This window comes from Lepidochelys kempii, chromosome 11 (genome assembly GCF_965140285.1).
Source record: "Lepidochelys kempii isolate rLepKem1 chromosome 11, rLepKem1.hap1, whole genome shotgun sequence".
Classification (NCBI taxonomy): domain Eukaryota; kingdom Metazoa; phylum Chordata; order Testudines; family Cheloniidae; genus Lepidochelys; species Lepidochelys kempii.
In genome coordinates this window covers 41,192,069-41,218,246 of record NC_136390.1, presented here as the reverse complement: position 1 = coordinate 41,218,246, position 26,178 = coordinate 41,192,069, and the positions used below count along the sequence as shown (strand labels likewise).

The 26,178-nt window shown below is 41.5% G+C and overlaps 1 protein-coding gene across 5 annotated transcripts in view; it reads right to left on the bottom strand.

Moving 5' to 3' along the window:
• RAPGEF4 (Rap guanine nucleotide exchange factor 4) overlaps positions 1-26,178 on the bottom strand; it is a 227,678-nt gene that overhangs the window by 148,335 nt on the left and 53,165 nt on the right. The window contains exon 1 of one of the 5 annotated variants that reach the window (XM_073305864.1): positions 5,946-6,132. The exons of the other annotated variants lie outside the window; for them this stretch is intronic. The gene's annotated coding sequence lies outside the window, so the exon portion shown is untranslated. Of the gene's footprint in view, positions 1-5,945; positions 6,133-26,178 lie in introns of those variants that run through there. 5 annotated transcript variants of the gene reach the window in all.

Genomic DNA, 26,178 nt, shown 5'->3' with positions numbered 1-26,178 from the left:
TGGGGGGTCAGGGCTGATGAAGGGTGAGACTGTAAGGGCACCATAGTAAAAACTGAAAAATGTTTCATGACCATTTTATTAGATTTTAAAATCATCACACAAATTGAAGTTGGCTACTCGAGCCTTCTATGAAGCACTACATCTACATCCTTCTTGGTTTCTTGCTATAATTTTGCACAACTCTGTTAATGAACTTCTTGAATGCAATGCATTCATCTTTGGTGGCTTCTCGTGTGTCCGGTATTTCCATTCCTTCAATTGATATGCTCATTAGTTCATTCACATGATCAGACAGAAGGCAACTTCTTTCAAAACACAAAATTCTATTCAATGATGAAAAAGAACACTCAACTGTAGCTGTTGTGACTGAGAGTAGCAAGAGATGAATTCCAACTTCTTTCAGCCCAGGAAACATAGCATAAGGATTGGGTCGAGCCACTAGTGAAGATAAAAAAAGAAGTTGAAATCAAATCTTCATTAATTCGTCGTATGATATTCCACTCTGTGTTCAAATTCTCTATTCTGACCTGAGCACATGGCAGCCCCATTGCTGGTAGTGCATCACTCCACTCAACTGTCGGTGTTTTATAGGACAGGGATCTCTAAAAGCTACATAGAGGTTGAGTAGAATCTAGAAGTTGCTGTTGTAGATTTTTAAGAATCAACTCTGTGTACTTTTTCAGTTGTCTTAACAAACACTTCTTGTCCTCTTCACTTAAGGATTCAATATAAATGCCTTCATTAGTCTACTTCTGGACTGAAGTCTTTGCTTCTTCCAGTACTTTTTCAGTACTCTCTGGTTGATCCAAATGCAGCTTCTATTGATGGACAAAGATCTACCACTGTTGTAGCAGATGCCTGGATGACATTGTTTAATGACTTACATGGTTTCAACAGTAGACTTACAAGAGAGAGAATGGTAATAGTCTTCTCTGAACGTAGTAGCAAAAGTAATCCACCAGCCTCACTGCTTAGATCCATCCCATCTTGGTAGATACTTTCCAAAGCCAGTAATAATGGCTGGAGTAATTTTAAGACAACAGCCAAGGATCGCTCATGAGAAAGCCAGAGGGTTTTCCCAGGTTGGACTAATTTGAACTTCAGTCCCAGTGTATCTTCTACATTTTCCAAGATATTCAGTCTTTTTGGACTCTTGCTGAAAAAAGAATATAATGAAGACATTAAATGTATAGCTTTTTTAATGTCTTTTGAAGAGTCTATAGCTCGTACTAGCGCTAGTTGGAATAGATGACCTCTGCAGTCTGTATAGGAGAGATTAGGGTTGCACTTTTCTCTGAGGAAAGCTTGTGCTCCACTATGTCTTCCACAGAAGTTTGCAGCTCCATCAAATGCACAAGCAGCCATCTCTTTGGGGTCCAACTGACAAGCATTTAACTCTTCTAAGATGTGGGTTGTCACAGATGCAGCCAATCTGTTTTATATAACTTGAACATCTAGAAATGCATCTACTGGCCTACTACTGACATCAAGATAACGTACACAATGACTTAATACTTGATGCCCATTTGCATTGGTGCATTCATCAGCCATATATGCAAATTTTTTGAATGTGGTGAGAGAGTTCTTCACTTTTTCAACTGTTGAGTCTTTTACTGTTGCAGCACGTGTGTCTAGCCAGTCAGTTGAGTTTCTTGCAGAAAGGTAGTGAGCATTTGCTGGTCTTGTTTGGAACCAGTGTTCAACTTCAGGATGAACAAGTGACATTGCACTTAACATTGGCATCCAGTTTGTAGTGTGTGGTATCTCTTGCTTAAATAGAAAGTATGATGCCACAGCCATGTTTGTTCACATGAACTCTGTTGTGTCTCCAGCATTCTTAACAGCCTCATTAACACTCACCAGTGTTGTCCTTGGTCGGTGGAGACTCAGAGTTCAGAGGTGCTTTCACATGAGTTCACCTCCCAGGTGGGGGGCAAGAAGGTACCTTGTTCGTTCTGCCAACTGCTCACTGTCCACTCTGGCCACTGTTGTTCATTGTGCCACCGTTCACTCCATCGCTCTGTTGCCAATGGCCCTGCACCATCACCTTCTGCTGCCACCTGCCACTGTGACCTCTCCGAGTTGGTCTCTTGAGCTTCCACCCAGCTCTCAGTAATTTCAGCTGAGCTCTCAATGGGGGAACCTCACTGCTAGTGCAGACTAGGCCTCTCTTCCACAGAAACACTGTCCCCACAACGGGTCTAAGCACTTAGACCTAATTATCAGTGATTTCAGCTGTAGTGGTCACTTAACAAAACAAAAGACCATCTATGGAGCCTAATCAGCTCTGTTTTTAAACAGTGGAGAGGGACAGGTCAAATAGTACTTGTGACTCAGGCAGACCATCAAGCAAAACTCCTGTCCCCACCCCTTCTCTTGATGCCCTATATCAGCAGAGGTTAAGTACAGTTCTACTGCCCTTAACTCATACCATAAGATTAACAACATTTCTTTACCCCTCCATTTAAGTGATTTGTAACCCAACCCCAGCCAAAATCTATCACTTGGGCAACACAGCTCTATTTGCTGGATACCTAGGTAGATTAGGTGTGAATGTAAATACAATCTGGTCCTCAAGCCTTTTCCCCCAGCCCCCAGCTGATCACTAGCTCTCAGGGAGAGCTCATTTAGACTTCGCTTACCAATCATAATTTGAAATTATTAGGTTGGCCAACATCACCAAAAGGAATGCATTGACATTGTCATAAAAAAAACAACAGCTGTATAAGGAAGCTAGTCTATGTTCATAGTTCTCAAATCTATTATACTTTTTCAGATACACGTATTTATCATACACTTTATATGCTTTCAAAGTGTGTGTTAATGTTTCAATTTCAATTCAAATTTCCAAACAGTCACTAAACTGGCAACACTGCATGTAACTAGTTCACAAAACTGCGGGGGGGGGAGAGTTGTTGGAAAAATTCAGGGGGGGGGGGTGGGGAAATCCCTGGCTCTATGCCATCTAGGGATGCCCCTTGGCAGGGGGATTCTTCAGACAGCAATTTAAGCCAGTTTTACAATTGGCTCTGTGTTGCTGGAGCAGCGCAAAACAGCCCGAGTAGAGGTCAGGATCTGCCTAATAATGCTCTATACCTGTATGTTATATACACATATGCGTACACATATTATATGATACTTTAATGTTCAGCAACATTCCAAACCACAAGGAAAGGCAGCTACTAACATAAAATGGTCAGACTTCACAGACATGCAGATTTTGTACAAACTCCATTTTGAAAATTGAATAAGCATCTCAGAACTAAGAATTGTCTTTTTTAAGTAGTGGGAAGGATAGATCCTCTTGGGGACTTGAAACTTGACCTGAGAGTCCACAAGACTGGTCACACCAGTGTTGTGGCTGATCTCTTGTTCATTTGTTAGGCAATCCTTGGCTTAATTTTGTAGCTCCTAGAGAAATGAGTAATTCAGGGGATGGATGGAATAACTAAGGGGATTGGTAATGGGATAATACTGACTTAATACTAACTGGCCTACGTGAAATGTGTCCTTCTCAGGCCATTCCCAACAAGAAGGAACTGTATGCACATTATTAAAACACCATCACCATCATTAACTGGCACTGTTCTGACAGTGTCAACAGAAGGCCAAATTGGCCATACTGTGAATGAGTAACAGCATGGACCCTTGTTTGCTTCCGAGGAACAGCTACCAGCTTTCTACAGCTGGTTGGAAAATAAATATTTCCCCACAAATTTTTTTCCCCGACTTTTCGGTGAAAAGTTTATCAAAATATTGCCATTCAGAAAAATCACCATCCTGCCTTATTCTCCTACTCTCCTCAATAAGCCAGGCTACCTGATCAAACTGTATCCTCTATGATGCTCTAGTTTCAATTTTCAGGTGTTAAGTTTTTCAACAACAACAAATTCCAAAGAAAGCGGACACTGTTCACAAAAAAATAATTAACCGGTAATCTAATTTTCCATTCAAGAACAGAAAATTTTAAACCCGCCCTAGTTCTGTCCCTTACTTGACAAAAGCAGTCTAACTCATTATATATTAATATATTTTATGTTATGCCACAGATTTATATGGCAGTTCAAAGAAGAAATAAAAATAGAGGACTGCCCCATAGAGTTATAAATTTAATACCTCAATTAGAGCATCAGAATGACAGTGAAAAGGGATTAAGGCAATTGATGAGCACTCTCAATCTCTCTCACACACTCTCTCTCTCTCTCTCTCACACACACACACACACACACACACACACACACACTTTTAAAAGCCAATTTTCTAACTTGAAGCATACCTCGTTCGACATTTGCCCCAGTTGGCCATTTACTCTCCTGGGAAGGAGAACAGGCTACCACCATGTTATAGCACGTCACTTTCCCCTTGTCCATTCTAGTTTTAATAAATATGGGGAAAATATCAAAAGCAGCTCCTTCACTCTGCTTAATGCTTCGCCCAAAGCAAGACAGAGAAAACGGGAGGCTAAAATGCAGTTGCTGAAAGTGAACAGGGCAACAGCTTCACAACCATCCGCAACATTTCCAATTGCTTCAGAGAGAAGCCAATATTAGAAAATATACATTTAGGCTCTGTTTCTAAGCTTCCTTTGTTTATTATATTTGGCAACACTCATAGCATTATAAAATAAATGGACACTCATGTATTTTTAGATAACTCCAGGCTTACTTCATCAACAGTTCCAAAAATTAGGAAGCATATGTCTGCAGAATCAAAGGCATAGAATATATTGTAGCTGGGTGAAGGTTTGTTTTTTTACTAAATAATAGAAACAGTAGTCCCAGTTTTATATTAAAAAGAATAATGCACTTATTTAAAAAGAACTGCCTTCCACAGAAGCCCAGAAAAGCGCGAGTTTCCCCTCAGGTCTGCTTTTTACACTCCATACATTAGCTTTCCTGAACTGCTACCCCACTGTAAAGGAATATTTTAATACATCATTCAAACTGGTTTCTTAAATACATTTCAAAAATTTTCCCACCCTTGGGGCACACAGCAAAGTCATCTGTAGACTTTCCCTCATCTTTCTCTGAAATAGTAAGAGAAACTGTGAGTTTACATTTCTGTACCTTTTTAAGTTCATACTTCTATCTTTGAACAAAAGCACCTCCTCAATATCTGAACAGTAAAATTCGTTCTTCCCTTTTCACTTGCCTATGCATTATTTAAGAATGCTGCTCTGAATTCTAGCATTAGGGTTTTCCTTGGAGCAACAATCAACAACAGTTTTTTAGTCTGGTACAGCAGGAAATATAGGATATCCAGGATAGTTTCACATATTTGTTTGCTCTGTTCATCCTCAACAATTAAATATGATAATCCAATTTGGTGAAAAATAAACTGAAATCAGATCTGCTGCAAAAACTTTTTAAACGTAATTTTCAGCCTAGCAATCAATGCTTATTCAGTTTCCATGTCATCTCTGTCTTCTCGCTTTGCAGATGCTCAAGTGATGTTAAATTAAACAATTGCACAAAATTTAAGAACTGCAGGAAAATTACCATCCACACTTAATTCTGGAATACAAAAAGGTCCTTAGAAAACACCCTTCAATGATTATTTTTCCTTATAGCAAAAATAAAACAATACAAAGACTCTCACAGTAAAAGTAGAATACATTTGAGACATTCTTCTTGCATCTTACGTCATTTCAAAATATAAGACTACAACGGTGAAAATGAGGTACCCCTAAAATATATTGAAAGACTGAGCTGCTAATGAAAAATGTCTAACCTCCAAGTGAGCTGTGTATTGAAACAGACAGCAACACTAAAGTACGTATCATTTACAGACACACACAACATCAAACTATTATCTAGTTAATACTATACTTTACTCCAGGACATTTACCTTAAATTTGTGTAAACTGAAAACACAGGCTTGTAAACCACAGGCTTAAATCTGTAATTATAACACAAAGAAAAAAAAATAAGAAATCTTAAACTTACAATGATGAGTTATCATAAATCCAGCACAGCAAGTAGCCCTAAGGGTACATTTTAGATTTTTTATCCATGCTCTGTTCTCTCTGATGTGACTATTTGGGCACATGGTCAAGTTGCTATCAGCTTCTCTCTTAGTGCTGTATGAGAGCTGTGCTGATTTATCTAGTCTTTCTGCAGCAGATTAGCACTAATGTTTCTGCTTCTGCATCCTACCTTTCTTTAACAGTAGGCGCTGCGTTATCATTGGCAATCCAAATTAAAGAGCCAGTAAATGTAGCCCGGAATTTTTTCTTTCCTGTGAAACAACTGTTATGCAGTTAGTCTCACACAAGAATACCACTGTTTAATCTACTGACCCTCCTTTTCAATATCCCTGCTGAGAATGGTAGTCAGAGACACAGAAGGGTGGGTCCAATAAGACTGCTGTAGTCCAAAGGTCTTTTTATGATTTATTCTATTACAAAGAATATACTCTTGTGCAGATGGCCCCAAACAACGGACAGCTGTAATACAGATATTCTTCAGCCGGCAACATAGGATTTTCACTATTTGTAACACAAATACAGTGAAATCTAGTTTATTAAAAGAACATGGCCAACATGAAATTTAGACAAACAAGGTTTTTTAAAATACCAAGGATGCTGGGGAGACATGAACTCATGTGAATAGGGAAGATTTCACTATATTACAATATATGTGCTTGTTATAAACTCTCTTTCCTCTTGCTCCTTTTTTGTTTCTAAAATGATATTTTTAAAACATTTGCCCCCTCATTTTTTCTCATGTTGTCCGTAGATTAGGAATATTTTACACTGTAGAACTGATGAAATCAGCATACTTCGCTATAAAATGGTGTAAGAACAAACTGAATGACCAGTTTTGTCTTTCCAGTAAACCAGTAGTATTTTATCAGTAAAATGCCATTTTTAATTCATGACGTTTTCAGTTCAAGCCACCCTGAGATACAATAGTTTAAATTTTCATAAAGACTTTTAAAAATATTAGGAAAAAAGTAAATGTCTGAGAATATTTGATTCATGGAAATTTTGAACATCCTGACAAGTTTGCTCATATCACTGCTCTTCCTAGATGGTTTCCCCTCTTGAATACAGAAAAAGATTAGTATTCCTCTCTGCCCTTAAGAAACAAACATGGTTCTTGAATATTATTAAATAAGCATCCAATTCATGCCACTTAAACACTAGGAATATCTGAGAAGCAGACAAGATTCTTGGAGCCCTGATCTCTGATTATTACCGGCATTAACTTTAAATACAAGTTACACGGAGCATTCTAGGCAAAGCATGAAATCACCAAAAAAAGATTTACTATTCTTTTACTATTTTATAATAAGCCCTAAAACAAAACATAAAAAGCTGCTATTTTAGTTCACTTATTTAAATAATAATAGCAATTAAAAATGCAGCACCTTTCATCTTCTCAAAGTGCTTTACAGATTTTATATATACACAAGAATTTCTTCACAACCAATGAAGCGTAGCTGATGGATGCAGCAATGGTTAAAAAGCATGCAGCAACACTAAACAACACTTTAGGACAGGAAACAATGAAGAATGCTATATCCAACTCAAACTTACAGAGGAATTTTAAGCAGGCACAATTCAGTTACCCAAATTGGGATTTGTCCTGGGCAGATAGATAAACACTTCTACCCTTGTTGCAAAAACGTATGGTAGAATTTTTAATGGCCACAAATAAATAGGCCCTCCCTCTTTGAAAGATGGTATCCTTCAGCTACAAGAGCACCCAGACTCAATAGGGCACTGAGTTAATATTGATTCAAAAGAATCACCAATACCACGCCTTTCAGCACTTAAGAACTCATTGGAAGTTCTTCCATACAAGTATTGTGCAATACTAAAAACAGAGTCCAGTTACTATTGCATTGCAGTGGTACATTAAGTCCAAATTATATCCATAGTTATTCAAGTGCACAAATACAGTACAGCACTTGCAGACCCTTTGGGATGAAACTGTTATACAAATAATACATCTTTACCTATCAGAAGTGTGGTCCTTTAGGGTATCTCTACACTATAGCTGGGGAGTGTGATTTCCAGCTCAGGTATGCGTACTAGTGTGTTAAAAAGAGAAGAATAGCTGCGGTTAATCCAAGCCATGGCTCATGCTGCCATGGCCACCCTGCTATTTTTAGCATGATACTTGAGCAGAGCTAGTGCATGTAACTCTACCCGAGCTGGGAATTACACCTTCCAGCTGAAGTGCAGACATCACCTTAGAAAATTAGATTGACCCAGCCATGTCACTCAGGAATAAGAAAAATCCAACCCCTCTAACAATGTAGTTAAGCCAACGTAAGTCCCCATGTAGACAACACTAGATCCTACCTATCACTTCTTTGGGAAGTTGTCATAAATATAAAGGGAAGGGTAAACACCTTTAAAATCCCTCCTGGCCAGAGGAAAAACCCTTTCACCTGTAAACGGTTAAGAAGCTAGGATAACCTCGCTGGCACCTGACCACAATGACCGATGAGGAGACAAGATACTTTAAAAGCTGGAAGCGGGGAGAAACAAAGGGTCTGGGTCTGTCTGTGTGATGCTTTTTCCCGGGACAGAACAGGAATGGAGTCTTAGAACTTAGTAAGTAATCTAGCTAGATATGCATTAGATTATGATTTCTTTAAATGGCAGAGAAAATAAGCTGTGCTGAATGGAATGGATATTCCTGTTTTTGTGTCTTTTTGTAACTTAAGGTTTTGCCTAGAGGGATTCTCTATGTTTTGAATCTAATTATCCTGTAAGGTATTTACCATCCTGATTTTACAGAGGTGATTCTTTTTTCCTTTTTCTTCTATTAAAATTCTTCTTTTAAGAAACTGAATGCTTTTTTCATTGTTCTTAAGATCCAAGGGTTTGGGTCTGTGATCACCTATGCAGATTAGTGAGGATTCTGATCAAACCTTCCCCAGGAAAGGGGGTGCAAGGTTTTGGTGAGGATACTGGGGGGGAAAGACGTTTCCAAACGAACTCTTTCCCAATAATAAATACCGGTTAGACGTTTGGTGGTGGCAGCAAAAGTCCAAGGGCAAAAGCTAAAATAGTTTGTACCTTGGGGAAGTTTTAACCTAAGCTGGTAAAAGTAAGCTTAGGAGGTTTTCATGCAGGTCCCCACATCTGTACCTTAGAGTTCAGAGTGGGGAAGGAACCTTGAAATGGTGGCAGAGCGGTGGGATTAATTTGAAATCATTTTGAGATCAATTTGAGATTTTTTTGAACCAGAAGCACAGATTTGAAAAGGAAATTTTCTTTTCCTTTGGGCTGCTGAAAAGCAGGGTTTTGGCTGAAAGCAGTTAGGTTTTTTTTCTGTTTTGGGGCCAGAGCAGAGACAAAAGGGAATTGTCTTTTGTGAGCTAGAGTTTTCTCTACCTAAAGGCAGGGTAGTTAACCTCCTGCAGGGAAATTCACCAGTCTTCACAGACCTGAAGTTGTTTTTACCTAAGAGCAACTAGAGGGGTTTTCTGCCTATTTGCCTGGAGACAAAGGTGTTAGGGGGTTTTGTGGGGGGTTTTTTGGATTTTTTTTTGTTTGTCAGGTTTTTTTTCTTCTGTAGGCTGACAATCACGATCAGAAAATATAGTATCATATTACAGCACAGCAAAATTTTACAAGCCAAGTTTTTTCTGTTTGTTTTATTTCTAACTCTCGGGTTAAAAACAGAGAGGTAAAGATGACAGAAACCAAGACACAACACAAACTGGAGTTAGCCAGACTGGAGGCAGCAAAGAGGCAGAAAAAGCCCTAGAAGCTGCCCACAGGAGAGAAATGGAGGGAAAGGAAAAAGAAATGGAGGCAAGGGCCAAAGAACTGGAGGAGAAGGAAAAAGAGAGGAAGCATGCACTGGAGATGGAGAAGGCAAAGGCTCAGCAGAATATACCAACAAACCCTAGCAATCCTTCTCCAGGTACCACTTCCCATCCCAGAAAGTTCCCCACCTACAAGACAGGCAATGATACCGAGGCCTTCTTAGAAAACTTCGAAAGGGCCTGCCTTGGGTACAGCATCTCAACAGACCAATACATGGTAGAGCTGTGGTCGTAGCTCAGTGGACCCTTAGCTGAGGTGGCGGCTGAAATGTCTAAGGAACACATGAACCAGTATGAACTGTTTAAAACCAAGGCGAAAGTCAGAATGGGGCTAACACCCGAGCATTCCCGTCGGCGATTCAGAGCCCTAAGGTGGAAACCAGACGTGTCATTTACCCGACATGCCTACCACATTGTGAAACATTGGGATGCCTGGATATCAGGAGCAACTGTTAAATCTCCAGAAGATTTGCTCTTCCTAATGCAAATGGAGCAATTCTTAGAGGGTGTTCCTGAGGAAATGGAAAGATACATCCTAGATGGGAAGCCCAAAACTGTAATCAAGGCAGGGGAGATTGGAGCTAAAGGGGTGGAGGTGGCAGAAAAGAAAAAAACTGATCGCAGTTGGAGCGGATACCAGAAGGGACAACCTCAGACCACCCCCTATTACCGGAGGCCACCCAAGGCCTCAACTACCCCCCAAGGAACCCTCCAGACACCTTATCGTCCCGCCACACCGTTCTCCAGCAACCCACCTCGCTCCAGTGACCCGTCAGCTTGACGATGTTTTAAATGTAACGAGTCGGGGCATGTAAAGGCCAACTGCCCCAAGAACCCCAACAGATTACAGTTCATTGCACCGGAATCACACCAGAGGTCCGCAGGCCCAGATACCTCCCAGATACCCTTGGAGCGGAGGGAAACTGTGAGTGCGGGCGGGAAGAAGGTCACCGGGTGGAGGGACACCGGAGCACAAGTCTCAGCTATCCATGATTACTTAGTGGACCCCAATTTAATCAACCCAGAGATCCAAGTGAAGATTCAACCCTTCAAGTCCAACTCTTTCAATTTGCCTACAGCCAAGTTGCCTGTCCAGTACCAGGGCTGGTCAGGAACATGGACTTTTGCAGTCTATGATGATTATCCCATCCCCATGCTGTTGGGGGAAGACTTGGCCAATCATGTGAAGCGGGCCAAGAGGGTGGGAATGGTCACCCGCAGCCAGGCTAAACAAGCCGTGACACCTAGCTCTGTTCTGGAAACTTCTATCAGGACCCGGTCAGAGGTGATGGACCCGGACCCCAGGCCAATGTCTGCAACAGCAGTAATGGATCCGGTCCCAGAGACCCAGATGGAACCAGTCCCAGAACCGGAACCAGCGGAACAACCAGCACCAGACCCATTGCCAGCACTGAATCCAGTACTTGCAACCTCAACACCAGAGGGCCCCACCGAACCTGAACCGGCAGCAGCCGATAACTCTACACAAGAGGCTCAGCCGGAGCCTGAACCCCAACATAGTGCACCAGCGGAGAGCGGTTCACAGTCAACGGAAACAGCCCCATTCCCTACATCGCTTCCAGTGGGACCAAGTATAGGTCCACAATCCAATGAGGAACTGATGTCTCCAGCATCAGGGGAACAGTTCCAGACCAAACTGGAAGCAGATGAAAGCCTCCAGAAAGCTTGGAGGCAGCACGGAGCAACCCACCGCCTCTCAGCTCTTCTAATCGATCCAGGTTTGTTGTAGAAAGAGGACTTTTATACAAGGAAACTCTTTCTGGTGGACACCCGGAAGACTGGCATCCTCAGAGACAGTTGGTAGTTCCAACTAAGTACCGGGTCAAGCTCTTGAGCTTAGCCCACGATCATCCTAGTGGCCACGCTGTGGTGAACAGGACCAAAGACCGTTTGGGGAGGTCATTCCACTGGGGGGAATGGGCAACGATGTTTCTACCTATGTCTGGTCTTGTGAGGTATGCCAAAAAGTGGGAAAACCCCAAGACCAGGTCAAAGCCCCTCTCCAGCCACTCCCCATTGAAGTTCCATTTCAGCGAGTAGCTGTGGATATTCTGGGTCCTTTTCCGAAAAAGACACCCAGAGGAAAGCAGTACATACTGACTTTCATGGATTTTGCCACCTGATGGCCGGAAGCAGTAGCCCTAAGCAACACCAGGGCTAAAAGTGTGTGCCAGGCACTAGCAGACATTTTTGCCAGGGCAGGTTGGCCCTCCAACATCCTCACAGATGCAGGAACTATGGAAAGCCTTTGGGAAGCTCATGGGGTAAATCACTTGGTCGCCACTCCTTACCACCATCAATCAAATGGCATGGTGGAGAAGTTTAATTGAACTTTGGGGGCCATGATACGTAAATTTGTAAATGAGCACTCCAATGATTGGGACCTAGTGTTGCAGCAGTTGCTCTTTGTCTACAAAGCTGTACCACATTCCAGGTTAGGGTTTTCACCATTTGAACTTGTATATGGCCGCGAGGTTAAGGGGCCATTACAGTTGGTGAAGTAGCAATGGGAGAGATTTACACCTTCTCCAGGAACTAACATTCTGGACTTTGTAACCAACCTACAAAACACCCTCCAAACCTCTCTAGCCCTTGCTAAAGAAAACCTACAGGATGCTCAAAAAGAGCAAAAAGCCTGGTATGATAAACATGCCAGAGAGCATTCCTTCAAAGTAGGAAACCAGGTCATGGTCTTAAAGGCGCTCCAGGCCCATAAAATGGAAGCATCGTGGGAAGGGCCATTCATGGTCCAGGAGCACCTGGGAGCTGTTAATTATCTCATAGCATTCCCCACCTCCAACCGAAAGCCTAAGGTATACCATATTAATTCTCTAAAGCCCTTTTATTCCAGAGAATTAAAGGTTTGTCAGTTTACAGCCCGGGAAGAAGATAATACTGAGTGGCCTGAAGGTGTCTACTACGAAGGGAAAAGTGCTGGTGGCGTGGAAGAGGTGAACCTCTCCATGACCCTTGGGCGTATGCAGCGACAGCAGATCGGAGCTGTGCACTAGCTACACGCAGACGTTCTCAGCCACCCCAGGACTGACTGAACGGGCATACCACTCCATTGACACTGGTAATGCTCACCCAATTAAAGTCCAACCTTACCGGGTGTCTCCTCAAGCTAAAACTGCTATAGAACGGGAGATCCAGGATATGTTACAGATGAGTGTAATCCACCCCTCTGGCAGTGCATGGGCATCTCCAGTGGTTCTAGTTTCCAAACCAGACGGGGAGATACGTTTTTGCGTGAACTACCGTAAGCTAAATGCTGTAACTCGCCCAGACAACTATCCAACGCCACGCACAGATGAACTATTAGAGAAACTGGGACGGGCACAGTTCATCTCTACCTTGGACTTAACCAAGGGGTACTGGCAGGTACCGCTAGATGAATCCGCCAATGAAAGGTCAGCCTTCACCACACATATTGGGCTGTATGAATTTAATGTACTCCCTTTCGGGCTGCGGAATGCACCCACCACCTTCCAAAGACTTGTAGATGGTCTCCTAGTGGGATTAGGAGAATATGCAGTCGCCTACCTTGACGATGTGGCCATATTTTCGGATTCCTGGGCAGAACACCTGGAACATCTACAAAAAGTCTTTGAGCGCATAAGGGAGGCAGGACTAACTGTTAAGGCTAAGAAGTGTCAAATAGGCCTAAACAGAGTGACTTACCTTGGACACCAGGTGGGTCGAGGAACTATCAACCCCCTACAGGCCAAAGTGGATGCTACCCAAAAGTGGCCTGTCCCAAGGTCAAAGAAACAGGTTCAATCCTTCTTAGGCTTGGCCGGTTATTACAGGCGATTTGTACCGCAATACAGCCAAATCGCCACCCCACTGACAGACCTAACCAAAAAGAAACAGCCAAATGCCGTTCAGTGGAGCAAAGAGTGTCAGAAGGCCTTTAACCAGCTTAAAGCGACACGCATGTCTGACCCTGTACTAAGGGCCCCAGACTTTGACAAACCGTTCCTAGTAACCACCGATGCGTCCGACCGCCGCTGCCACCAAGGCAAGGTTCCTTCCCCACTCTGAACTCTAGGGTACAGATGTGGGGACCTGCATGAAAACCTCCTAAGCTTACTTTTACCAGCTTAGGTTAAAACTTCCCCAAGGTACAAACTATTTTAGCTTTTGCCCTTGGACTTTCGCTGCCACCACCAAATGTTTAACCGGGTTTATTTTATTAGGAAAGAGCCCGTTTGGAAACGTCTTTCCCCCCAAAATCCTCACCAAAACCTTGCACCTCCCTTCCTGGGGAAGGTTTGATAAAAATCCTCACTAATTTGCATAGGTGATCACAGACCCAAACCCTTGGATCTTAAGAACAATGAAAAAAGCATTCAGTTTCTTAAAAGAAGAATTTTAATAGAAGAAAAAGGGAAAAAGAATCACCTCTGTAAAATCAGGATGGTAAATACCTTACAGGATAATTAGATTCAAAACATAGAGAATCCCTCTAGGCAAAACCTTAAGTTACAAAAAGACACAAAAACAGGAATATCCATTCCATTCAGCACAGCTTATTTTCTCTGCCATTTAAAGAAATCATAATCTAACGCATATCTAGCAAGATTACGTACTAAATTCTAAGACTCCATTCCTGTTCTGTCCCGGGAAAAAGCATCACACAGACAGACTCAGACCCTTTGTTTCTCCCCGCTTCCAGCTTTTAAAGTATCTTGTCTCCTCATCGGTCATTGTGGTCAGGTGCCAGCGAGGTTATCCTAGCTTCTTAACCGTTTACAGGTGAAAGGGTTTTTCCTCTGGCCAGGAGGGATTTTAAAGGTGTTTACCCTTCCCTTTATATTTATGACAGAAGTAGATTACCTACACCAACTGGGGAACCTCTCCTGTTAGGGGTAGACAGTGTTTACATAGAAGTGCTACAGCTGTAGCATTTCAAGTTTACACAAGTCCTTACGTTTTGTCTAGACTAGACTTTCTCGTCCTGTTGTAATGAGTGAATCTGAATAAACAATTAACTAACTCCTTTGTAAATGTTAATCTAGATACTTCTGGAATAAATATTTGTGGGGAAAATATCTACAAAGGTGTTAGTTAATTTGAGCTAATTGACACTCCGTTAACTCAAATTACTACAGGACCACAAACTAATTTAGACAAAGCTTTCAGGCACATCTATATTAGAAATTTATGCAGGTATTGCACTGTGGGTAGGGATATATGCAGCCATACACCTTAGTGTAAATGCAATTATACTGGTATAACAGTGTAATTGCCAGCACAGATTATTTCATTCACTGAACCAATACACACTGTACCAACAAAAGCACTTTTTTGTTAGTATAAACTGTGACTACATGAGAAGGGTTTGCTGCTATAGCTATACCGGCAAAATTTTCTAGTGTAGACTAGGCCTTAGATAGGCTGGTACGGCACCTAAGGAAGTTTGCATGATTTACTACACCTCTACCCAATTGCTGACCAAATAATGGTACCTCTTAGCTTAATTCTTCTTTAGCTTAAAAATGAATTTAATGTTTGTGATTTATACTGGATTTACTGCCTTGGAGCTTGAGCATTCTACCTAACCACAGTACTAGGACAGCACAGAAAACTGTTGTGTAGGCTTTCTGATACTGACCTATCTATGTGTCCCAAAACAGGTCTGGAGAAATCACCACTTGGGATGAGAAGATAGATAAGGCTCCAGGTCCATCAGGTCCTTGGTTTAATACTGCCGACAAAAGTGCCAATTACTGACAATTATGGTGATGTGGACACCATTTCATTAGGAAGTGGACTGAGACCACAATCTATATTTCATATAGGTCTTGTCTTCATTAGGAAACATGGTGCGTTAAACAACACATGTTGAAATCGTAGTGTAGACATGGCAAGTTTTAACATGTGTGAGCTGGTGGAGGTAAATCCTAGGCTTCCCACTAGGTTTATCTCAACAAGCTAACATGCATTTAAACGACAACTGTCTTGTCTACCTTAGATTTTCAACATGTTAAATACACACCTTTTTTGTACAATAGACATGGCCATAATGTAGATCGTAGACTAGGTATCAGATTGACTCAGTCCAAGCATGTATCCCCCTTGTGGCCTTGTGTGCTGCTGCAGTTGCCTGCCTCAGTTTCCCTTCAGGTTCATGGAAATAATCCACTCAAAGCCAAAAGTCTTTAAAATAATATTCCTCTCTCTTGGGGCAGGTCTTCACTACCCGCCAGATCGGCAGGTAGTGATCGATCTATCGGGGATCAATTTATTGAGTCTCATCTAGATGCGATAAATTGATCCCCAAATGCACTCCCCATCGACTCCGGAACTCCAGCTCGCGAGAGGCAGAAGCGGAATCGATGGGGGAGCAGCAGCGGTCGACTTGCCGCCGTCCTAACAGCCAGGTAAGTCAACCTAAGATACACCGACTTCAGCTACGCTGTTCGCATGGTTGAAGTAGCGTATCTTAGATCAGCCTCCCCCCTAGTGGAGACCAGGGCTTGGAGTCTAATTTATTCTATATAGTCCAGCTCCCAAAAGAGACATTCTTTCACTCAACCCTAGGTTCAGGATTGCCACAGCCCTCCTTTTGGGACTTTGTTGTGGCAGAGTCCTCCGCTCAGAGAGCTCTTCCTGACAGAATGTGGAGACTCTTTTTGAGACACCACTCACTCCCCATTCATTACTTGACAACTCCCTTGACCCTTCCAAGGTGGTTCTAATTACAGTAGAACCTCAGAATTACCAATGCCTCAGGAATGGAGATTGTTCATTACTCTGAAATGTTCCTAACTCTGAACATAATGTTATGGTTGTTCTCTCAAAAGTTTACAACTGAACATTGATTTAATACAGCTTTGCAACTTTACTATCCAGAAGAAAATGCAGCTTTTAACCATCTTAATTAAAATGAAACAAGCACAGAAAGTTTCCTTACTTTGTCAAATCTTTTTTTAAAAAACTTTCCCTTTATATTTTGAGTAGTTTAAGTTTAACATAGTATTGTACTGTGTTTGCTCCCGCCCCCACTTTTTTGGGGGGTCTCTGCTACTGCCTGTATGCATATTTCCGACTCCAAATGAGGTGTGTGGTTGACTGGTAAGTTCGTAACTCTGGTGTTTTACTCTAAGGTTCTACTGTACCCCCAAACACCTGTCTGAGCCAGTTGGGAGAACTGGAGTCTTGCTCAGTCCACTCTACAAGGTTCCTTTAAAGGAACAATGGCCGGGTCTTCCTATATCATCCCCATCCCAGACATTAACTATTCCTTGAGACCATCTTCCTCTCACACAGTGTACGTTTTGGTTATTCTTTCAGCTTTCATTCACCTTCCTCAGACACCTGGAATTAGGTAACTGGCCTCTCAAACCACCTCCTCTGGCCTTAAAGTCCCAGTATCCCATTACACACTCCAGCATACATTGAAGCGAACTGACTACATGTAATAAAATGTGCATCACATTACCACTGCTTTGAGCCATCTGATCTCCAGTTTGCTTAATTCCTACTTATTTATTAAAAATTATCTTTGAAGGCTTTAATCTTTTACTTAAACATTGGTTTGGATAAAGAAATTTTGTTCCACATACGTACAGCAAGGGCAGAAAGAAAGACCAGCGCATCACCATTTTCTCCAGAAAGAGTCATCTGTCCTTTCTAAGCCCCAGTGATTTGCATAAGTGTCACACATAAGCTATGCAAATGTATAGTTCAAATATGTATATGGATTATATGTACATTTACAGGAAATTACTAAAAGGAATTTTGAGTGTAAAGTCAAACAAATTATCATCTATAATTGAATACATGCAAGTAAGCTTTAATTAAATGTGACTTCTCTGCTGAAAAGGAAAACATTCAAGTCTCACAACAGAAGAAGTTGGCCAACTGAGAAAACAAGCAAGCTTGGCTGCATGAAAAAAATATTTAAAAAAAACAACAACCCACATTTCAGTTTTTTTCCAACTTACTCTTGATTCACAAAACCAAATCCCTAAGACACAACAGTGCTTATAAAAAGGTGACAGGCTTGCTACCAAGATCAAATATTAGATATATACAGACAGGGCAGAAAGTTTTGGGGTAAAGGGACCAGTGAAATGATTCCTTGGGACCTCTTCATCATATTCAAAAATGCATGGAATCTTCAGGCCATAATCAGATGCCTACCACAGAAATAGAACCCAGCTGCTTTTGCTGGGCCCATGGCATGGGGGCCAACATTTAAAAATGTCCAAATGATAACTTGCCGCATAGGATTGGAGTTTGTGGCCTATTTAAGGGCTATGTGTTTGCATACAGTGATTTTTAATACTTATAGCATTTGCAAAATTAACACATCATCATGACACCCCTAAGAGGTAGAGAAATATGATTGTCCTTATTGAGGAGAAAGTAGTGTGGGAAAGGTTAATTGACTTGACTAAGGTCACATAGGGAGAACACATCAGAGCCAGGAATCACATTAGACCACCTTTCTCCTTGTGGCCAGGGATCACTATGACTGCTCAGCAGAAGAGCCAGCTAAATTGCAAGCAACTGTCTGGGAGGTGAGAGGAAGTTTACAATGACCCTGCCACTACCAGGGACAGCCCAGACAGTACTACCAAAACAGCCATGAATTAGTTTGAGGTCCCCCAGAAAATCAAGGGATTATAACCATGGGTTTCACTGGTCCCAAAGGGCAGCCATGGGCCTTGCCTATACTAGAAGGAATTATAGAATGGTTACACCACCAAATCCTCTTAGTGGAGATGCAGAGTGCTTTTGCTGGTATAGTTCATATAAGTTTTCTGAACAAAATAAACTATACTGGCAAAAGGACTCTCCTCCCCCCCCCCCCCCAACCCCCGGAATAACCGTATTTACACTAGGGCTTTTGCTGGCATAGCTCTGTCTGGTTTGGTGTGTGATTTTTTTCCACACTCCTAACTAACACAGCTATGCCAACAAAACTTTTACAAGTAGACCAGGCCTAGGTGACTTTAGGAAGACTGTGAATAATCAGTGATGTTTAAGGGAAATCAATTAGTAACAACATTTCAACTCCAGGGATCAGTTTACATTTTCCAGACTTTCTTTGCGAGGCAACTGGCAAGAACATTTTTCTAAATGAAAGATGAGATTAGCCTTGAAATGTGAGTTCAGCTTTAAAATCCTCCGCTCAGTCAAATGAAACGACCTTTCTCCATGGAAGGTGACCATGGCCCATCAGCAACCACTCTGATGGACACACTGCTCTGTGAAAAGTGGTCTCTGAGATAATATGTTAAGTCTTTGAAAGTCAGTTACTAAAGGCCACTTTATCCTTAATGGGCCACCTCGTAGCTCTTGTTTAGACAAAGCCTCAGAGAAAGCAACAAGTCCAAATCCCCACTGTGGGTGTAAGGAACTGGAATAAACTGCCCCCGGGCTTATCTACACAATCTGTTAGTGCACAACGCACTCTAGCCCGCCTCAGGCTAACTGGCCCTATTGACCCTGCTACTGTGCACTAGAAGTTTGATAGTGCACTTGATGTCCTACTGTGAAAAATGGCATGTCTTGGCCTGCAGGCTAACCCAAAGGGCACAGCAAAAGAAAGCGGGGGGAGGAGAGAAGGGGGGTATCTGTCACTCTGGACAGCATGGGGCTGGAACTCTGACTGGGAGGTGAATGCCAGGAAAAGTTCTTTACATATGTGACCACATTTTTTTCTACATCTTCGAGTTCTTGTCTAGTTTATGAGAAGTGTGTGGTGGGGCCCGCTTGCTCCTGCCTCTATTCAAGTTCACAAATGGCTCAGAGATCTTTTTTGCTGGTAAAATGCCTAGTGCGGTTTATTTACAATATTAGTTTCCACCACCCTTATACACTCTATAGCCTTACCCCTAGAGTCCAAGGGAGCCCCTTCCTGCGAGAAGCAGGGAAGAGCAATGACTCTCTCTTCCTTTCCTCCTCTCTTTTTCTGCATTCTCCCTCTCCTACTTCCCTCCTCTGCCTTTCCTACAATCAGCCCAATGAGCCTCTTAGATCTCCTCAGCTCATCAGTTAGGCACAGCTCTTAATGAGGTCTGCTCTGGAGTAATTAATTAGAGTTGCAGTGACCAGAGTGCTGACTCAGTTGCTGTTGCCCAGAACTCTGTCACAAAGCATAAAATCTAGACTTTTTTATTTTACTCCATTTTTTTTCAATAAAACTTTTTACTAAGAGATTTAATATTGCGGGGAGGATTCTCACTCAGTCCGTCTGAGAGGAAAAATGCATCCCGCAACTTCTAAGGACAGATACTAAAGTGGTAAAAGTTTCTGGAACCTAAACCCTCACTCTAGTCTCACGATCAGTGAGGTCTGGGCTTTAATGTTCTCTCGGAGGGAGGTGCATTGCAAAAGGCTAAGGCAGGCTGTACCAAGGGCCCAGCTCCACACCCATCCTGGGATATTGCTATATAATAAAGTTTAAGGGCTGCTATAGCTCTATGGCTCCAGGCCTCCAATTCTCCCCTACTCTGACCCTGTCCTCTTCTTTGCTGTCTCAGCCTGAGCAAATCCCTGCATTTTGCCATTCTTGTCAGACTGATGTTAGGAAAAAAATTGAAGAGGTTTCCTTGCTTCTGTGGCTTATTTTTGTTGCTTTTAGGGAAGCAAGGCAATTGGGGGGGAAACCAAACAGCTTGCACTATGGAGACCCTCAGGCTAGGACTCAGAGAATGGACTTGTTTGTTTCAGCTATGTCAGTAATAGAGACAGATAGAGCTTCTGGGGCGCATATTCCCATTTACGAGTTCAAAATTCACTGTTTTGGTGAACAATCTTGTTTAATAAACTTTCACGTGAATATTTACAGAAATGAAACAAAAGAGGACGGAGTGTAGCGTTTTTTTTAGCAAATGTATGTCCTCGAAAATAAATTTCAGCTGTTCACTCAAATTTACTGTGTATGCATGAAAAATCACAACTTCTCCAACGTATAGGCTGCAATTGTTCTATTTCTGCTTATATTCCTGACCTTTAATTGCTTATTTGCAAAAGCCAAGACAAATAGGAGAACAAAAATTGGGCAATGAAACAAAAAAGGGAAACTTTGAAGGTGAACTTAAGGTCATGCCAAATGAAGAAGAGGTATAGTAGAAATTGATCATTCCATCTTCTTTACCCAGCCCTGGAACATGGGAACAAGAGAACATTCAATTGCCAGGCAATATATCTGTAACCTGTAGTGCAGCCTACAGTTAATCAGTAGAATTCACTGCCACAGAAGATCCATTAATAAATTTAATTTGGTTTAGTTATTTAAAAGTTTATACATCACACCTGTTGCCAAGGAACCAAATTCATAATGGAAGGTGGTTGGGAAACAGGGTAAGTGTCAAAACACTGTAACTTACTATAATTTGGAACTCGGTGGGTAGGCAAATCAAGAATGTAAAATAAAAGTTGTATCAGTTTATGCCAGGGTTGAATTTGATTCTGGGACTGTTGGGGGTAATGCAGGGACAGGGTAAAGTATATGACGGGGCAGAAAGAGATCAGTGGGGCTGCTTTTATTATGCACTTCTGTCAACAGCTTTTTTCTATACCTTTCCCCTACCCCATGCATGAAGTTACACTCACTTTTGCACACCTTCCAAATGCCAAATCAGTGAAAATTCCTCACTTACACCCATTTTCTAACAGCTTACAGCCAAAAAGTAATTTATACCACCAACGCTGGCACTAAAAGATTTGGTCGAAAGACTTCTATGGGAATGACACCAGCGCACTCCAGGCTGCATTTGACTTAAGGTGTCTAGGCACCTTACACTTAATATAAAAACAAACAAGGAAGTATTTAAGTTATCTAATGGGTGAATATTTATGGATACCATTGCCTTTAGAATGAGGCTCCTCCGCATTGCTTTGATGTTAATTAATTCATAAACCAGTTAAATAAATCTTACCAGACAAACATGTGGGGGAAGGGGAGATTCTTTTAAAAAAAAATCATCACCAGATTAGTGGATTACGGAAATTCATTTGCATTTCATTAAGGTATCTGATATTTAATGTCATGAAATTTCATCTGAAAAATTAACTGAAAAGGACTTGGAGAGAAGCACTATTGTGGATTAAAACTGGCTAAATGAACAAAAACAAAAGGTGATTAAACATGGCAACGTATAGATAGGGTATCTAACAGATGTGGCAAATTGCCGGTACGATTATGATGGGTCCCGCACTTCCTCTTCTTAGGGGGTGGTTCAGGGCGCAGTTTCCTGCCCCTGAACTAGGGTATCTACTGTCCCACTAGTAACCCAGAGAAGGGTAGCGGAGACGGAGGGACCCAGGCCCGCCATCTACTCCAGGTCCTAGCCCAGGGGCCCTAGGGATAGTGGTAAACCACTTGAACTAGTGTTTCCTTCCCCTGGGCTACTTCCCTCTCCTGCTCTTCAGCTTGTGGGGCCTCCTGCCCTCTCTCTCTGCACAAGCCAGGTGTCTCTTTACCTAGGGTCTTGGTCTTCTAGCCAGCCATGGCACTTCTCCAAACCGCCCTCTGCTCCAACTCCTCCAAACCACCCTCTGCTCCAGCTCCTTCCCCTGGCTGATTTCGCAGGCATGGGTGGGTGAGATTCTGTGGCCTGCGTTGTGCAGGAGGTCGGACTAGATGATCATAATGGTCCCTTCTGATCTTAATATCTATGAATCTATGAAGCTATGATTGAAGCAAGGGGTTTTGACCAGGTGACTAGCTTCAGGTGCTCTAACTGGCTTCAGGTGCTTTTAATTAATCTATAGAAACCTTTCTTCCCTCTACAGGGAATAAGGCTTCTCCTCATCCTGGGACTCACATATCTCTCCTGTATCACTCTCCTGCTGCCTTCTGTATCACACAGAGTACCACATGAACTGGTTTTAGATCCTGTCCTATTTAATATTTTCATTATTAATTTACCAAGAGAGAGTAAACAGCATGTTTGTTAATGAAATACAGATGATCCTAAATTGGGAGGAGTTCTGAACACCTATAAGGACAGGAAAATAATACAAAGGAACCTAGAGAGGTCAAAAACTTTGGGAGAAAATAACAAAATTGAGGTTCAACTTGGAAAAATACATTTTTCCTGGAGAAACAATGTGAAAGAGATACTCAATGGGAAGGAGAAACCTGGGAAGCAGTAATGTTGAAAAAGAACTGAAGTGCATCAGTCACCACTCAAATTTCTACCTTTACTATCAGACACCACACAGTTACCAAGCTATAGCCTTTCTAAATATAAGGGGCAAATGCTATAATCTTAAACACTAGTGAATGGTAACTGTTGGCAAATAATGACTCTTTAATGATGACCACTGCAGGGGAGATAGTAGACAGCAAATTAGACATGTGTTGCAGATATGGCTGCAAATAGGCCAGTGCAATATTGGGCTGTATACAAAGAGTCATCATGTCACAGAATAGGGAAGTAACAATCACACTCCTTGTGGCTCTGTTATGACCACATCTGGAATGCTGTGTTAATTTCTGGGCACCATACTAACAAAGACAGTGACAAATTGAAGTGAGTTCGGGTTATATCAACAAAAATTATCCAGAGCTGGAGGAACTAGGCTTTTCAGGAAAATTAAAACAGACATCTGTAAAATTTGTTGAGAGATGACAAAATGGAGACAACAGTATACAAATATCTGAAGGCTGTAAATGATGACAGAGAGGAATCATACGGTGATTTAAGTAGAAATAACAGGATGAAATTTTAAAAGAGAAAATTTAGTCTGAATATCAGAATACATTTCTTAAATAATGTGAGATGCATTTGATTGTGGAATATTCTCCCAAGTGCAGGTCCCATCACTTATGATATTTAAAATTAGACTAAACAAAACACTAGAGAGTAAACTATATATGAAACAATTCCCCTCTGGCAGGGAGATGGAAAGCATGATCTAATAGGCCTTTTTCATTGCCATTTCTATCTTCTGTGCTATGACCCTCTTTGTTTTCAATTAATTACAAGTCTGATTTTAAAAAAAACATATTCTAGTTCTAAAAGAAGGGATGAGACCAAGTCAAGTCCTCAGGGCCGAGAGGAAAGAAGCATGTCAGTCTTTTTATTTATCCAATTCCAGGATACTCTCTCAGCATGTTGTTTCCTTTTCCCTCTGTATTTAGCACTGCATATATAAATGGCAAGGTTCCCTCCCTCCTGCCCCCGACCTTTCTAAACTATCAGGTATTGATTGCTGCTGGAGATAGGACACAGGACTAGATGAAGTCTTTGTATGATGTGCTAGCAGGGGTTCTCAAAACTTAATTTCACTGCAATCCCCTTTGGACAACAAAAATTACTACATCACCGGAGCGGGGGATCAAAGCCTGAGCCCACCCAAGCCCCTCCGCCTCGGGGGGGCGGGGGGGGAAGAGAAGGGGTAAAGTCAAGGCCCAAGGGCTTCAGCCCTAGGCGGGGGACCTGTAACCTGAGCCCCACCACCTGGGGCTGAAGCGCCTGGGCTTAGGCCCTGGAAGGTAGGGCTCAGGCTTTGACCAGCAAGTCTAACGCCAGCCCTGGCGACCCCATTAAAATGGGGTCACAACCCACTTTGGGGTCTCAACACAGTTTGAGAACCGCTGTACTAGATCAAACACTATGAACCAAATTCTACCTTCAGTTACAATTATATCAGTGGGATTGCATGGATGTACTTTAAATGAAGAAAGAATGTCACCCTATGCTTCTACTGGAAATACAGTTTTTATGATGATGTAATTTGCCAGCTCAGTCCAAAAACCCTTGGAATATATAATCTTTGCTGATGCTCCTTAACTTGCCACTCACAGCAACTGACAATATAAGAATTCCATCCCACTTCTCTTGATGGAGTAGTCTGATTAATGACAAGTGCAAAAGAAGAGCTTTGATGTGGCAGTAAAAATGACAAGATACAAGTCCACAATCCAGGAGATTCAAGTCCTTGTAACCCAGCAGAATCTTTATAGTTAATCTTTTAGTTTACATAACCAGCATTTTCTTCTGAATTGAATCAAAAACTTCCATATATATATTTCTAATTATTTTCTTCATGCTGGGCAATCCTGATTTTGGGGAGTGTGACATGCTTAGAGTTTCCTATTACAGCAAATCATTCTTATACAAAGAAAGCCATTCAAATGTGTTCACTTAAAAAGGAATATATTTAATATAAAGACAGTATTAATTATTCTTTAACAGTTTTCAAAAAAGGGTTGCTTTTTCTTTTTACTATAAAAGCTTCTTTGGGTTTTAGACTGTACAATTTATAATGCATTTCTGCAATGTGGCAATAACTTTGTCAGTATTCTGTGGCCTCACATATCCTTTTCGTAAATGAAATATTGGACAATTTAAATAAAAAGACCTGAATTTTGCAAGATTTTTTGTTAATTTTAGCTAAATTTTGACATTTATCTGCCAGTTACAGAAGTAGTTTAATAGAATTTTCGCTACATTTTTAAGCAAAAAAAACAACAACAAAAAAGCACTATGCAATCATTCTGTCTATAAGATTTTATAAAAACATAGTACAGATAATACTAAAATGGTTAAATAAAAACGTCATTTGATATGGGATCCATTTATCAAAGAGTTGTAATCAATCCTTCACAGTTGAAATTCATAACTAGAACCTTGCAAACACTATGGGACAAATTCTGCCTTAGATACATGAGCAGCAACCATTGGGCTAAAGCCACCACTAACGTAAGCAAACATCTTTCCATTTGACCTACTGACTTCAACTAGAAGCTGTTTCATTCGTATCTGAGAGCAGAATTTGACCTTTAAAAAGTTCAGGGTTGGTATAAAAGCCCCATGCTATGTAATGATGCTTTCTGGCCCTCCATTTCTCAATTCAGACGTAGCTCTAGTCATTACAAAGGTCCATGGAAATCGTCCTAATCCCCACAGTAAGACTGCAATTTTCCAAGTAAACCGTAGGTAAAGTTAGTCCACCAAAAACTTTCCAAAATAAACTCAGAAGAGTGACCTCTTTCACTTCTTAAGGGGGGGGAAGGGGAAGGGAGAAAACTGTAGCAGATTTCCTAGACTAAAGCAAGGGAATTCTCTGACTACTGCAGTGAAAGTGAAATGCCAAGAAGTGAGATAATATCAAAATTAGAACGATAACATGTAACAAGCTATTTACACCATCTTAGAATCTGGCTTATATAGAAATTGATCTTTCTTAACAGGCTCCATTGACCTCTAAACATGTGTTTCCCTTGCATAAAGAACTAGTCATAACTAACACTTTAAGAGCCAAACTGAGTCTCAGTGTAACTGAGACAGACTTTATGCCAAGTATGAATTTGGCCCTTAAAATGTTAATGGAACTTTATGCATGCCATGAACACTGAAAGAAAGATGTAAATCTTTATCCACACAGAGAGAATCT